The sequence below is a fragment of the Microcebus murinus genome, chromosome 5, assembly GCF_040939455.1.
Source record: "Microcebus murinus isolate Inina chromosome 5, M.murinus_Inina_mat1.0, whole genome shotgun sequence".
Taxonomy (NCBI): Eukaryota; Metazoa; Chordata; class Mammalia; order Primates; family Cheirogaleidae; genus Microcebus; species Microcebus murinus.
In genome coordinates this window covers 112,438,386-112,454,258 of record NC_134108.1, presented here as the reverse complement: position 1 = coordinate 112,454,258, position 15,873 = coordinate 112,438,386, and the positions used below count along the sequence as shown (strand labels likewise).

General features: G+C 52.6%; 1 long non-coding RNA gene across 2 annotated transcripts; it reads left to right on the top strand.

Annotated features, from left to right (window-relative positions):
- Nucleotides 1-10,062: 10,062 nt before the first annotated feature.
- On the top strand, nt 10,063-14,932 carry LOC105855403 (uncharacterized). 2 transcript variants are annotated; one of them, XR_012919360.1, is made up of 4 exons: nt 10,063-10,207; nt 10,677-10,926; nt 11,099-11,233; nt 11,331-14,931. It is a non-coding gene; the product is annotated as an uncharacterized LOC105855403 (long non-coding RNA). The 2 variants fall into 2 exon arrangements; XR_012919359.1 differs by having other exon boundaries at nt 10,677-11,233; nt 11,331-14,932.
- Nucleotides 14,933-15,873: the final 941 nt, after the last annotated feature.

Sequence of the window (15,873 nt, the reverse complement as noted above, 5' to 3'; positions counted from 1 at the left end):
CGAGTAGCTGGGACTACAGGCATGTGCCACCATGCCTAGATAATTTTTTATAGATATATATTTTTTTAGTTGGCCAATTAATTTCTTTCTATTTTTAGTAGAGATGGGGTCTTGCTCTTGCTTAGGCTGGTGTCGAACTCCTGACCTTGAGCGATCCACCCACCTGGGCCTCACAGATTGCTTGGATTACAGGCATGAGCCACCACACCTGGCCCCCACTTATTTCTAATTAAGAGTTTTTGTACTTGTAAGTTTCTGAAGCTTTCTTGGGTTTACAAAAGCTATTTGCTATAAGAAACCTTGTTTCTTCAAAGTTTTATTCACTGTCTCTGCTTGTGTCATCTCAATTATTCCATTGTTTGTGAACAGCCAAACTTCTCAAATCTAGTGAGTCTGCATCCCATCTGCCTCTTACTCCTCCTTCCCCACCCCAGCCACAGAGACAAAGATTCCATTTCCTTCCATGGCTGTTTTATAGTTGGAAAGCTCTTCTCGATCTCTGGCCACAGTCTCTTGCTATATAGTTGTACCATAACTCCCCACGAGTGTTTGGTGACACTGTTGATTATGGGGCCTGGTTTGATATGGGAGGCATTTGGGGCCACGGCAAGCCTGTGTGCTGTGTGGGGTGCAGTCTTGGTGAAGCCCAGAGCCTTGCCCTGCTTCTGCGAGGCGACCCTTTTGGCCTCTGGTTTCTGATTCTGGGTGCAGCTGGCCATACCAGAGGAAAATGAAGCCAGGTGGCATAAACCCCAGCTATAGAAAATTTGATAGACTCACCCCTTGGAACGAGGACAGAGGAGAATGATGAAGGGAAAAAGAGCTCAACTCCTCAAAGAAGTCCAAAGTTAAAGCCAAAACTGGGGTGAGTTGGGTTGACTCACCTGCCCCCATCTTGACAGTGTTGAGTTTGGGCTCCTCTTGTTGGACCCGATGGAAAATAATTCTTTTAACCACTTCGATACTATAGTCGCCAACACACAGCACGAGCCGCCCTGCGGACTGCGAGTGCGGCTGTGGGCGAGGCGTCGCGGCCGGTGAGCGCCGTACGGAAGTGGTTAAATACAGGAAAATCAGGATAGGGATAGAGGTAAAAGAAAGAACATTTGTTAAGAACTTGCTTCATGTATACGTTAGGCATTTCATCTAGGGTTCTCATCATATCCTCTAAGCCATCTTACAGGCATGTTTTATCAGTCCTATTGTGCACAGGTGTATGCTGAAACTTGCCCAGAGTCAAATAAGATTTGAACCCAGACCTTTCCTAACTCTTTCCAGTCTTCTGAGCCAAGGGAACAGTGGGCAGAAAGGTCAGGCGAGGTCCCTCCCTCCCTTCACTTCCATGGATCTATTACTCATTTTGGCAAGACATCTCAGGGCCTAGGGAAGTCTCGGATTCCCCTGAATCAGTGGTGTGCTGGAGCTGGCTCAGACCCACTGGCGAGAACGTTAAACGTTCAGGGACTTTACCGGCAGCTTGGTGAACTATTGGTGGTTGGAAAGTGGCGTGGAAGGGAGTATTCACACCACAGAAATTGGTAACTGCTACCAATCACGGGTCTCTGTCCCCCGCCAGCTGTCACTAGCACACCACCGTCCTGGACTCTCCGAGGCTGCAAACGCCCTGGCAGAGCACCGACCTTGAGGCCCAGAGGAGCCAGGAAGGCAGGCCGCCGCTGTCAGGGCTCAGCTGGAGACTGCGGGAGAGCAGGCATGTCCGCCGGAAGATGAGGGCATGTGCTCACGGGAGAGAAAAGAGGTTGTAGAATATTGGTTATTCGCACATGAACAACGCACCGATGTTTTTAATCACAGCGATTTGGCGGGGGAGGGTTGTGGCTTGTCATCTGAGTCCTTTTCCTTCAGAGCCATGAAAGGGGAGATCCAATTCACGAGCTGGAGAAGTGCGCTGGATTGGGCGGGGTGCTGCCCGGCACAGAAGCGGGAGGCGAGGGACCCGCCTGCGGACAAGAGGCCCTGGGACGACTGTAGGTGTCCCTCTGTCTGCCGGGAGGTGGCCTTCCTCTGCCGGCCCCCAGACTGCCCAGGGCGGCAGGGCCTGCAGAGTGGACCCCTCTGCTTCAGGGTGTCTCCCCTGAGGACTGGAGTCAGCGCCTCCCTCAGCAGCGGCTGCTGCGAGCCTGGGCCGCCGCCTCTGCAGCGGGGCAGGCGGCACGTCCTTCCTGACGGGCCGTGGGGCGTCTCCACGCTGGGGCCACAGCCCTGCCACACCTGCAGAGGCTTCGTCCCTTTGTGCCTGGGAACAAGCACAGCAGAGGCCGTGGGCACCACAGAGACCCGGAATGATTAAATAGGACTTCCCTAAAGGCCTAGGGCTGAGCAAAGGGAACGCAAGACCGAGCAGAGGCGGCCTGGCTCACCAAGGCCACACAGGAGCCGCTCCTTTCCCTGGCTTGCCGCCCCTTCGTGCAGACGCCAGTGTCACTAGAGGCTGGCGACACCCAGACCTCCCAGCCCGCCTGCTGAGGCTCCCTTTCTGAGTTAGGTCCCTCTCTGAAGGCTTGCTCACCTAGGCCTGCCTGGTGCCAGAACGTTCCTCTCTTTCAGAGACCACACTTATTCCCAGCCCTGTGAGCTTGTCCTGCAGGGCGACTGGGGAAGCCGCCCTCTCCAGGCAGTCCCCACACAGCGAGGGTGGAGCGGGCATGTGGTCATTCGTTCCAGGCGTTGTTGACTCTCATGGAGTTTAACCCAGGGCTCGAGATTGTGATCAAAGGGACACCTGCGCCGGGCAGGTGCGCAAGGGCGGGAGCTGTGGGGCTGACGTGCTGTTTAGGGTCGATCAGTCCCTGTGTAAGGCAAGCTTCGCCGGCTCGTCCTGCCGCAGGCCTCACTGCTGGGGCGGCAGCAGAGGGTGTGTGGGGGCCGCGGCCTCTGTCAAGCGGGGTCAGCCTCTGCGGCCGGACACTGAGGAGCCGCTGAGCACTGGCTGGTCGCCAACGTGCGCCGTCTCCCAGAGCCTTTGCGAGAGCCGGTCCGACTGCTTGCTGCGTCGTTCATCCGACACGTACCGAGGTCCTCTCCGGTGCCGGGCGCCACACGGGGCTCTGGCCGCCGCGGCGGACCGCACAGCCCGCCGCGCCCCATGGAGGTCGCAGGACAATGAGCAGAAAGACATTGAACAAACATTAAAGGGGCTGGCTGTCAGAAGGGACAGTGCAGGGCGCACAGCGAGGTGCCTGATTGAGGGCAGGGCGGCCAGGACGCCCTGGGAGGAGACACACTGGAGACATCCGGGGCAGCGCGGCGAAGACAGCTCCAAAGGGCCGGGCCGCCGGCCTGGCTGACTGGTGCCCGCGTCTGGGCGCAGCGGCACCAGCACGTGCGGTCGAAAGGATGAAGTGGCATGGCTGCACGAAGGGTGTGCACACGCCTGTGTGCGTGTGTGTCTGTGTACGTGCGCACACCTGTGCGTGTGTGTCTGTGTATGTGCGCATGCCTGTGTGCGTGTGTGCGTGCGTCTGTGTATGTGCGCATGTGCGTGTGTGTCTGTGTATGTGCGCACGCCTGTGTGTGTGTGTCTGTGTATGTGTGCACGCCTGTGTGTGTTTGTGTATGTGCGCATGCCTGTGTGCGTGTGTGCGTGCGTCTGTGTATGTGCGCATGCGTGTGCGTCTGTGTATGTGCGCACGCCTGTGTGCGTGTGTGCGTGCGTCTGTGTATGTGCGCATGCGTGTGTGTGTCTGTGTATGTGCGCACGCCTGTGTGCGTGTGTGCGTGCGTCTGTGTATGTGCGCATGCGTGTGTGTGTCTGTGTATGTGCGCACGCCTGTGTGCGTGTGTGTCTGTGTATGTGCACACGCCTGTGTGCGTGTGTGCGTCTGCATATGTGTGCATGCCTCCATGCGTATGTGTGTCTGCGTATGTGCACACGCCTGTGTGTGTGTGTGTGTGTGTGCGTGCGTGTGTGATGTAGTTAATTCTCCTTCAGCTCAGCTTGGTTAACAGTTTTCGTAAACTGCTAATGCTCTGTCGGTGGCTGAGAAAGTGGCACGGATGGGACGCACACCAAACAAGTCCTGCCAGACTCTTTCCCACTGGGTTTGAACCCTGAGTCTACCACTTACTAGCTATGAAAACCAAATAAATTGTTTGGAATATTCTAGTCAATACTTGGTAGCCATTGTTATTATTTATGTACATCAAACTGATATCCAAAAGGACACTGCTAGTTACAAGAAAAGACATAAGGCCGGGCGCGATGGTTCAGGCCTGTAATCCGAGCACTGTGGAAGGCTGAGGCCGGCGGATCCCTCAAGGTCAGGAGTTTGAAATTCCTCAGGAGTTCCAGCCTGAGCAAGAGCGAGACCCCGTATCTACTAAAAAAAATAGAAAGAAATTAATTGGACAACTAAAAATATATAGAAAAATTAGCCGGGCATGGTGGCGCCTGCCTGTAGTCCCAGCTACTGGGGAGGCTGAGGCAGGAGGATCGCTTGAGCCCAGGAGTTTGAGGTTGCTGTGAGCTAGGCTGACGCCACGGCACTGTAGCCTGGGTGACAGAGCCAGACTCTGTCTCAATCAAAAAAAAAAAAAAAAAGGAAGAAAGAAAAGACATAAGTATGATAAATCTGGATATCATCAAACAAGAGTAAAATAACAAATCAGGGAGGAAGGGAGGCGGGTGTGCACGTGGCAGCCCAATGCGTGGGCAGGAAGAGGACGAGCCCCTGGAGGACAGCCCAGACGTCCCGCTGGACAGGGCGATGCTTGGCAGGCTGATTGCTCCCACCACGACATCCTCCGTCTCATCCACGGACGAGACAGTCTTGTTTTGGGGCGTTCAGAATCTTTCGGCCCCAAATCCACTCGCGCGCATCCCCTGGCCGTGCTCGCAGGGAGGGAGCTGCCCTGGCCTGACCTCCTCAAAAGGCACCAGGGGTCTTTGTGAGTCTTCAAAGCAGATGATGCATACACGCTTCTCCGGGTTTCTAGGCCTTTCTCAATTGGATTTATGTCGAGAGGCTGCTGTTTCCTGTTTGTGTTCTCCTATGGCGATTTAACTAACTGCTGTTCCTGCTTTCTCTTAAGTTATGTATCTTACTCTGTGAGAGATGTTTGAGCTGACTGGAAACATTTCCTGAAACAGTTTCTCAAACTCCTTTTCAAATATCTACATTTAGTGTGGGCTGACAGAGCTGAGCTGCCAGCAGGGTCCCCGTGCCAGTCTCCAATTGGCCTGATTTGGTTTTTTTTTGAGACAGAGTCTCGCTTTGTTGCCCAGGCTAGAGTGAGTGCCGTGGCGTCAGCCTAGCTCACAGCAACCTCAATCTCCTGGGCTCAAGTGATCCTCCTGCCTCAGCCTCCCAAGTAGCTGGGACTACAAGCATGCGCCACCACGCCTGGCTAATTTTTTGTATGTATATTTTTAGTTGGTCAATTAATTTCTTTCTATTTTTAGTAGAGACGGGGGGTCTCACTCAGGCTGGTTTTGAACTCCTGACCTCGAGCAATCCGCCCGCCTCGGCCTCCCAGAGTGCTAGGATTACAAGCGTGAGCCACCGCACCCGGCCGAATTGACCTGATTGCAACTGCTGAGAATCGTCATTTTCTCAGTTATTTCACATTTTCATCAGGGTTTATTACCAGGGTTAGCTATTGGCTTTTTGAGTTACCAGTCCGGGCCCCTGGAACTTCTGACAGATCAGCTTCAAGCTGGGGTTCCCCTGACCCCCTCTTTGGGTCTCGGTAATTTGCTAGACTGGCTCTGGAAACCCGGGGAGGCACTCACTCACATTTACTGGCTTATGACAAGGCTAGCATGGGTGGAGGCTGGGGGAGGGGCTTGCCGCCTCCACGGCCTCCCCGGTCTCCAGGAGCCCCCACATGTTCAGCTGCCCAGAAGCTCCTCTTAGGTGACTTCATTGGCCAGGCATGATCGACATGTAGACAATGGTGTTGATGGCTGGACGAAGGGGTGGGACCCAACACTAACAGGCTGAGTGGGAGACCCAGCAAGGCCTGTCCAGACTCTTCGTGGCCTCGCCATGCAGTCTCCTTCCTCCAGCGCATGGGGCAGGACCCCTTTCAGGACCCCTGAAATAGGGTCTTTTGACCCACAGTCAGCTAAGGCAGGTCTGAGGTAGAAAGGCAGGAGAAGGTCCCTGCCCTGGGGAGAAAGAGAAGCGAGTGAGACGAGGGCGGGGAGGCCAGAGTCGCTTGGCTCCCTGCGGCCTGCTCTGGGGCCCAGAGCACCGACACGACAACGGAGGCACACGGCCAGTTACGAGCCAGAAACCACAGCCAGAACCTGTGCTGAGTATGTTACGAGGCAGCTCATGACATCACAGGCGCCCAAGGCGGCAAAGCTTGTGGCCACGCTTCCACCACGCAGGGCACTGTCCCCCCACAGCGCCTGCCTTCCTGTCCGCCCCGCCGCGCCGCTCTAAGTCCTCACCCTCTGCCACGGCAGCCGCTGCCTCCTGTCTCCAGTCACCCTTCCTCACTTTTCCCTCGTCCCCCTTGCCTTTATAGGGGCAGGTGAAACGAGGGGCAGAAAGCGTGTGATCCTTTTTCTCCCCGTCGTAGGGGTCACAGTGACACGTCTATAACAAAAGACAGGCTAATGAGAGAAAAACATGAGATAGTTATTTAATCAAAGTTTTATATGGGCTAGGGTGGTGGCTTACACCTGTAATCCCAGCACTTGATTGAGGCCAGGAGTTTGAGACCAGCCTGGGCAATATACCAAGAGCCCATCTACAAAAAAATTAAAAATTAACAGGCATGGTGGCACACATCTGTGGTCCCAGCTACTGGGGAGGCTGAGGCAGGAGGATCGCTTGAGCCCAGGAGTTAGAGGTTGCAGTGAGCTATGGTCATGTCACTACACTCCAGCCTGGGTGACAGAGCGAGACCCTGTCTCCAAATAAATAAATGAATAAAATTTTAAAACCCATAAAAAAAGTTTTATGTGACACATAAAACTATTTTAATGCTTAGGTCAGATGAAGAAGGATCAGCCATGTAGAAACGTGGCTGAACAAGAGGGCGAGGCTAAGTGATGCTGCCAGAGGGGCAGAGAAGCCCGCAGGGCCGGTCTGTTCAGATTCTCCTTGGCCTCTGGTCGTAGGGTTTCTTCCTCCCAGGCCTGGGGCAGGCCCCTCTGGAACGAGGGTCTCGGGACCTACCACGAGACAAGGGACGCAGAATGTCTTTATGGCAAGCTCCTAGACAGAGGGTGGGAAGGCCGAGTAATGACTCCGGCTTTCATTGCTTGCTTGGGGAAAGGGGCCTGGTTTGCATGGCCCGCCTGGCGGAAGAGGACTCTGGCGAGCCTGTCCTCGGGGAGAATGAGGGTGAGAGACAGGGCGGGAGAGGGCGGAGAGGCCTTGGTTCCGAGGCCGCCTCTGAGTCCTTCCAGTGTCCTCGTGCCCAGGGCAGGCAGCCCGCCGGCCCGAGCGGCGCTGTGCTCCGAGCTTCAGCTGACGCGGCCCCTCGTCCGCCGGCTGCCGGCACCCTGGGGAGCGGGAGGACGAGACGCCGCCCCACACGTTCCCCGGACGGAGCATTTCTCCCGCATCTCCTGCTCGTCTGGACTGAGTGCCCCCTTCGGTAGCCCTCCTCTGGCTGGGTGTCCCGTGACCCTCTGTGGCAGGCGTAGCCAAATCCCTCCTCAAAGGCCGCGGGCCTCTTTCCTCTCAACAGCGGCACCTCGACTCTGCCTGTGATGCCCACGCCCGGAAACCCCTCCTTCCCCAGGCTCCTGCCACCGAGAGCGCAGCGTGACCGTCCGCACGCCAGCCGTCAGCGGAAGCCTGCTGTGGGGCTTTCAGGGAAGCGTTGCTTTCCTGTTTCTCTTTCTTCTTTAAAAGATAGTTTCAGTTGGGACACATCTCTTTCTTTCCTCCTCCTTCCTGCCTGGAATGTGGATGTGATGTCCGCAGGTGGAACACCTGTCTCGTGTCCGCGACACAGAAGACAGATGTGGAGATGCCTAGGAGGAGATTGGGCCCTTAGTACCCTTTTGATCAGCTGTTTCGCCCCTGGGCTGCCTGCTCCAGTCTTTTTGAAACAAGAGAAAAGTAAACTCCTATTCAGTCATGCCATGGTACTGAATTTTTCTTACTCAAGAGCCACACGCAACTTTAACTAGCTCAACCTGCCTATGTAGCTTTGTCTGGAGCTGGGTTAACAGTGTCTGATCCATCCCTGCGCTACCTGCCGTCTCCCCAGATTGCTTCCCAGCTGCGAATCCATAGGCATGTGCAAGAGATGGCCATGTTACCCAGTCCCTCGGGCCCCACCGAGACCTCTGGGAAACTAGACTCAGCCCCTGCATCTCTGCATAGTGGCATTGGATGTAGCATCTTTGAGCTCCGGTTTCCTCTTCTGTAAGATGGGAACTTTAACTACTTTTCAGGCATACATAATGTGTTAAATCCCTAACCGCTTTAGCAATTATAACTGCTATCAGCATCCTCCACTCCTCCGCAGTTTCCTTAGGGTATTTCCAAAGCCAGAATGGGAAGACAGGCTGCCAAGCTCACTTTGGGAGGTCACCAAGCTGGAAACATTCTTGTCCTCATGAATCTTCATTTCCTTCATTTAAGAACAAGGACTAGAGTGTTCTTGCTTAATTACAACTAGGTGGGAGGTACCCACCTGGGCAACATTAGGGGCAACATTCTGCCAAGCCAGAAGAGACAGATCAACACCCCAGCGTCTCCTCTTAGTGAGCACTGTTCTTGGGGAGCAGATGGGAGAGGTCTCAGAGCTGCGACACCCAAGCTGCCTGTGGTGGCGGAAAGGGAAGTCCAAAAAGAGGTTGGGCCAAAGCTAGGGCCGAGGAAGGGTTGATGGGGCGAGGCCTTGGCCTTTCCCACCCACCTCCTGTTAGTAATATCATTTTAAGAATCTTTCCCCCATGACTTTGCCTCTGTCTAACCTCCCAGGGTATTTCCATGGTCTCAGTATTTGGCTTCAGCTATAAGAAAATTTCCTTACTATTACTTTGTTTATTTTGCAATTCTCTGAAGATGTTCTTCTGATGGAACTCTTTCCTCTTTATTCCTTGTGTGTCATCATTTTTTCTTGCTTATTTCTGTCTTGTGCTCACTCCTTGAAATCTGATCTCTCTTTTTGGTCCCTATCATTTAAGTCCTCGTGAAGCCAGCCTAGACGGAGACATTTCCCTTGCCCAGAGTCCACAGCACTTAGTCGCGATGGCTTTTGTGATGGTCAGCAAACTCGCGTGTGCTCGCGTTGGACTTACTCCTTTCACCACCCTTTGGGTTCCTGAAGTCAAGAATTGTCCTGTACTTAGCGGCACATTGAACTTACTTGATAATTATCTCTTGAACACAACCGGAAAGTCCAATTTGGAAAGGACAGATATACACCAAGCATGATACATTTAAATGAAGTGGAGATAATTTTCCCTGAGAAATGCCTTTTTTGCAAGCCTTTGCCACGTTGGCATAGGACTGGGAATAAAAGGTGTGGCTAAAACCCACCTGCTCAGAGAACTCTTTTCTTCAGGAGAAATGCAAAGTATAAAACAAAATCACTATCACCTCTCATCACCTGTAATAAGAAAATTCTGAATAACTCTTTCCTGGGGACCCACTGAGTCAGAGGCCCACACCTGGTTGGGCAAGCAGTGGGTGTGATCGGTGACAAATACCCTTTTGGCCTCAGCAGCCAGCACCGGCTATTTACACGCCAGCGCTGCGAATCTCCGTCCGCAGGGTCCGGACGTTGTCAGGCCGAGTTCACACCACACCAGGCAGGACCGAGCAAGGCTGGCTGCCTAGAAAAGGAACTTTTCTAGGTTCAAAGATGGTGCAGGTTCAAAGGATCCCCGAATTCTCGCACTGCAAAAGTTAGCCTTCTGCAGGGTGGGGCCGTGGCGGGCAAGGAGAAGCAGAACTTCCCCGCTGTGACAGCCGGAGCATGGAGATGCCAGCGCCAGTGAGCCCGGCGCTCTGCGGCTGAGGAGCGAGGGCGGGCTGGGAGCTGATTTCAGTCAAGGCCACGTGACCGGCACTGAAACTCGTGTGGCAGGTGAGGTCACCGGGAGGGTGTGGAGGAAGGGCAGGGCGGATCGAGGGTGGAGTCCCCGCACTTGGGTGGTGCATGGAGGACTGGAGCCCGGAGCGGGCTGGGACTGTGGCTGGAGCAGTCCAAAGAGGGAGGGCAAGACGTTACTGTGGGACTCGAGGGAGCCGAGACTTCGGAAAGCGAGGTGAGCTGTAAGGAAAGAACCAAGAAATGCCCATTGGATCCCTCACGGGGGCCAAGGGATCGGATGAGTGAAATGAAAGTGGAGGCGGAAGGTGGATTTCAGTGGTGCCAGAAAGGAAGGGGGCGCCCAGATCCCGCCAAGGGCCAGGTGCCGGCTGCGGAGCAGACGGGACCCAGACGCGGGGGCACAGGGCTTGCTCCGGGGGGCGGGCTACCCTCTGGAGCTGCTGCAGGCGTGAGGCTGCAGCCCAGCCTCTTCCTCGCTCTTCACGGGTCGTTCCTAGCCAGTGTCGTTCCTAGCCAGTGTCCTGCTTCCCAAGCTCCGTCCCCGGAGTCTGCTTCCGACAGCCCAGTCGCTGGAGTGGCGGAAACAAGTCTCTTGAAGAGGTTGATTGAGAAGGGGTGAGAGCAAAACAAAAAAGAGGTGTTTTGTTTTTGTTTTTTGTTTTTGTTGTTGCTTTTATGAGTAGGAAGCGAGGAAGGAGCCGAGGAGGAGTCCCTGAAGCTACAGGAGAGAGGGCAGATGACTGACAGGGCCAGGTGGGGGGAGAGCGGAGGGCTGGCCTTTAGGGCTCAGGGAGAGTCGCCTGGAACAAGACAGAGGAGTGGCCGCCGGAGCTTCAGCGTGAGGGCGTGCTTGGGCAGCCGTGCGGCTTCAGTTCCAGCCATGACGGTCCAGCCAATTACTGGAGAGATGAAAGGAGGATTCCTGAGGTTAAGGTGGGAAAGATGCTTTTTCCCACAGGGAGAGAGCATGTGGGGAGGCAGGGGAGGCTCCGACACAGTCGTAAACACAGGAGAAACCTTGGGCAAAACCCATAAAGTAGGAGCATGGGCTGTGGGCAGAGAGAGGAAAGACTTCATCCTGTTAGAAACTGTTCGTTCTGTCCAGATGGATTCTGTGTACCGATTCCAGAATTCAAAGGATTTGCTATTTCTTCAAACTGTGCCATCCAGTCATATGCTAAACATGCCCTTTTCGTCATGCATAAGACACGGTGGAAGTATTGAGCTGGGCCAGATCGAGGTGAGACCCTCCAGCACCTTTGGATACTGCCACCCAATCAGCTCCAGTTTCTCCTGGCTGTCCCGCGACCTACTCCATATTCCTCCATCTGTTGCAGGATATGATTCGGGACGCTGTGAAATGCTTCATCAAAGGCAGCCCCTTGCCTGCGCCGCTGCCTTGTCAGTGTGCAACCCGGCAGGATGACACGAGACAAGAACAATCCGGTGTTCCCTGCCCTTGCTGAGACCCCATGGGCCCCTGGTGGCCACACTCAGTTCTTCTCAGGCTCACAAAATACCTTTGTGTGTCTTATTTGAGGATTTTTGCCTACAATCATTGTCAAGGCCACTGACTGTAGTTTCCAACATTCATCTTTCTTCCCATCTTTGGGAGTCAGAGCTGCACTATCTCCAGCCGTCTTGTAAGGTTTTTTGGCAGCAGCGAAAAGAAAAGACAGAGAGGGAGAGAGAGAGTGGGGACCAAACCATGTGGCTTTATTATACACTCCTGGATGAGGTTCTGGGGCCCCAAGAGAGGGGAGCCCCAGAAGTCGCCCCTGTATGAAGTGGTTGAGGCCTTTTATACCCTTTGGGCGGGACTAGGGATTTTTGGTGGGAAGAGCTGGGGATTTTAGGAGGGGCTGGAGGTATTTGTGGAATCCAGGTGGAGATCTGGGTGTGGATCCTCTCAGTGGGGCCTGGCAGTTTGTCCTTGGCAGGTCAGGTCACGTGAGCATTTTTTTTTTTTTTCCGATCTAAGGAGGGGAGGGGGCTGCCACCAGCCTTACACTTCTGACACCTCGCTGCCTCTCTGACTTGGCGCTACCCTTCATTGATTTTCGTTCTGGTACTCTGAGCTGTGTTCCATCCAGACCAGGAGATTTTTTTTTTTTGAGAAAGAGAGTCTCACTTTGTTGCCCAGGCTAGAGTGAGTGCCGTGGCATCTGGAGGGGACGGACATATATTTTCCTAGTTTAAGAATTAAAGTTAGTGAGTAATGTACGTGTTCTGCCCAGAGCGTTTGAAAGTAGCCTGTTCGGGACAGGCTCCCTGTGATAAACAAGGTGTTGCCTAGAGGCATAACAAAGGACCTGAGTTGTAAGTAAGCAAGAGCTACCTCACCCCACAGCATTGGGGGTCAGGAGGCTACACGATAAACACATTGTTCCTGTGATTTTTTGCGTACACCCCATAAGATGGCTGGTTAGTTAATGACAGTTAAGACCCCTCAAGGGAGGGGCGACCTAAGCCAGCACAGCCGCCGGGGTTCAGCCGAAGATCTTAGGGGGTCATCCTAAGAGAAGCTGGGGATGAGAAATGCCCCCTGTGGCTCACTTTGTCCATCCTTGCTAATCTTGGTCCTTTATCTATGCCTAGTGCCTACAGCAACCACCTTGAGATTACGAGTCAGGGGACAACTGCTTCCCTAAGGCTACCCATTCTGGAATTTATGGCTATCGCTGCCATGCCTGGGTGGTTACGTACAAGGAACTAACTTTAATCTTTTATTTATTTATTTTTTGAGACAGACTCTTGCTTTGTTGCCCAGGCTAGAGTGAGTGCCATAGTGTCAGCCTAGCTCACAGCAACCTCAAACCCCTGGGCTCAAGTGATCCTCCTGCCTCAGCCTCCAGAGTAGCTGGGACTACAGGCATGCACCACCATGCCCGGCTAATTTTTTCTATATATATTAGTTGGCCAATTAATTTCTTTCTATTTCTAGTAGAGACGGGGTCTCACTCTTGCTAAGGCTGGTTTCGAACTCCTGACCTTGAGCAATCTGCCCGCCTCAGCCTCCCAGAGTGCTAGGATTATAGGCATGAGCCACTGCAACTTTAATCTTTTAGAGTATAAAAATAAAACTGACCCGGTGTATTATTACTCGAATCAACCATTTGTACATGTGTCTGCATTTTTCTTTATGTTCTGAGTTTGTGTTTTGTGTTCTGTGTTCATCCTCCATCCTGTAAATGGGCCACAACAGCATCAGCCTAGCTCATAGCAACCTCCAACTCCTGGGCTCAAACGATCCTCCTGCCTCAGCCTCCCGAGTAGCTGGGACTACAGGCATGCGCCACCATGCCCGGCTAATTTTTTCTCTATATATTAGTTGGCCAATTAATTTCTTTCTATTTCTAGTAGAGACAGAGTCTCACTCTTGCTCAGGCTGGTTTCGAACTCCTGAGCTCGAGCTATCTGCCTGCCTCTACCTCCCAGAGTGCTAGGATTACAGGTGTGAGCCACCGCGCCGGCCCAGACCAGGAGATTTGAACACAGGTAGAGCCACTGGGGTTTCTCTTATGTTCTTCCTCGGGTGCTGGGTTCTGATTCTCGCTTACCAGTGCTCCTTGTACCCCTTTCTAGCCAATCGCCATCCTTCTTACTGAGAAGCCAGGGCACTGCAAAGTCCTGCTTTCTCTCTGTTGTCTGGAAACCTCATGCATTGGCCTTGAGCAAGGCCCATCCCTAACTTGTCCTTCTTTTTCCTCTTGTCATGACCAGTGTCACTCATACCCAGACCAAACTTCCCTGCCTTTCCCCTGTGGGCATCCAGACACCACGAAGCCTGAGGTGCCAGGTGCTGCTCTCCTGCAGTCAGTGGCTGTGCTATGGGGGCTGGACAGGACACTTCGCACTTTTGCAGTTGCAAAGGCCCTGGCCACGCCCACTGATGGTGTAAGTGCATGTTTTTAATTTATTTTGGCCACCAGATGGCATAACTGAGTGCCTTAAACAAAAAAGATGAAAAAGAGAAAAGAGGGAGGCTGCCACTCTGAAACAAAAACCAAAGCCCTAGATAATTATTGCTGAAAGAGTCCGTGAGAAAGCACATGCCGCGTGGCTGTCCTGGTGCCAGTGGACATTCCAACGTGGTGTTCTGGCCAGCAGGTACAGACAAATTCCTTTCTGAACCTTCAAATTCCAAACATGGGCCTCCCTTGCCTGTGCATAAAAAGCCACCTGGGAGGAAGAATGAGAAAGGAGTGTGTCTTTACATGCTTCTACCCTGCACCTTCCTTTGTGGTGAACTCCTGCTGTCAGGCCTTCGACCTCGGAGTGGGCGGAGGAGCGATGAGAGAGCATCCCTAGCAGTGGCCTGGCTGGACCACAGCATGCATCACGTCCTGCGAGGAGAAGTGCTGACAGCCCGTAGGAATGAGGCCGAGTGTTAGCCTGTCCCTTCTGGTTACATTTGGACACAATTTGGTGCTTGCGGGATTTGGGTTACAGAAAGAAGGAAACTGCGAAAGTAAACACATTCAGTGCTTGTTTTGTGCTTCCCTATATTTTTGACCCTGGAGAATTTTAAAGAGCTATTTCTAATGTTTGTTTTAGGTGATGGGATTTATTCATTCAACAAATATCCCAGGAGATAAATAGCAAATAAGTTAGTGTTCTAGCCTTCAAGGAGTTTTCTAATTTTGGTTTTTAGTCCCACGGGGACAAAGCAGAACCCCAGGACAGGCTCTTTGGTCGAGACCCCAGGGGACACTCGATGCTCAGAGGCGTGAAAGGAGAGGCTCTCCTGCTGAAAGAAGTGCTTTGAAACTCGGCTGAGGCCGGGCGCGGTGGCTCACACCGATAACCCCAGCACTCTGGGAGACTGAGGCAGGTGGATCGTTTGAGCTCAGGAGTTCGAGACCAGCCTAAGCAAGAGTGAGATCCTGTCTCTACTAAAAATAGAAAGGAATTAGCTGGACAACTAAAAATATATAGAAAAAGTTACCTGAGCATGGTGGTGCATGCCTGTAGTCCCAGCTACTCAGGAGGCTGAGGCAGGAGGATTGCTTGAGCCCAGGAGTTTGAGGTTGCTGTGAGCTAGGCTGATGCCATGGCACTCTAGCCCAGATGATAGAGTGAGACTGTGTCTCAACAAAACAGAACAAAACAAAACTTTGTTCACTGTGAATAAATCAAAATGGCAAATCTTCATGATGACATCCCAGCCCATTTCTCATTTCTTTTTCTTTGTTGGACCACACTTCCTCTTTCTCTGTTTCATAACAGCACATTGCATGCAATAGCTGATAATTGGGGAGGAACCCAGTGTTTAGATGAGGAGCCAAATGCAAACGAACAAACACCTCAATCCTTCCTGACAGGCTCACAGAACTAGACCACCACACTGAAACTGCGGGGAGGGAGACTTAGAAGGCTGCTCTCAGGCAGGCAGGTGAGTGGAATTGTTGGTAAACAGTTACCAATCTCAGTTTTTATAAAGTTGATAATCTCTTTGAGTTTATTTAGTACAAATAGAAACTATTTTTAAACATAAAACCTTTTAAAAACATAGGTTTGCTAAAGATTGTAATCTCCCCTATTCCTAACTTTTCATAAAGTCCTGAGTTTCTTAATTACAATGTTTTCATCCAAGAAGATTTTTAGGAACATGTCCCCTGTGGTTGGGGTAGGAATACTCTATTGCTACTTTAACAGTCTTTACCAACTACAAAGGCAAAAATTAAAATTTAATTTTCTTTCATTATTAGTGAAGTCGAATTTTTCATGATAATTGTTAGTTATGATGTCTGTGTCACAAATTGTCTGTCTGAGCTCCTCACATAGGGCGACACACAACAGAAGCAGCTGCGGGGTGCTCTCCGTGTGCTGGCGAGTGATCTGAGAGCTTTGCGTGCAGAGACTCAGTCAGCCCTGACT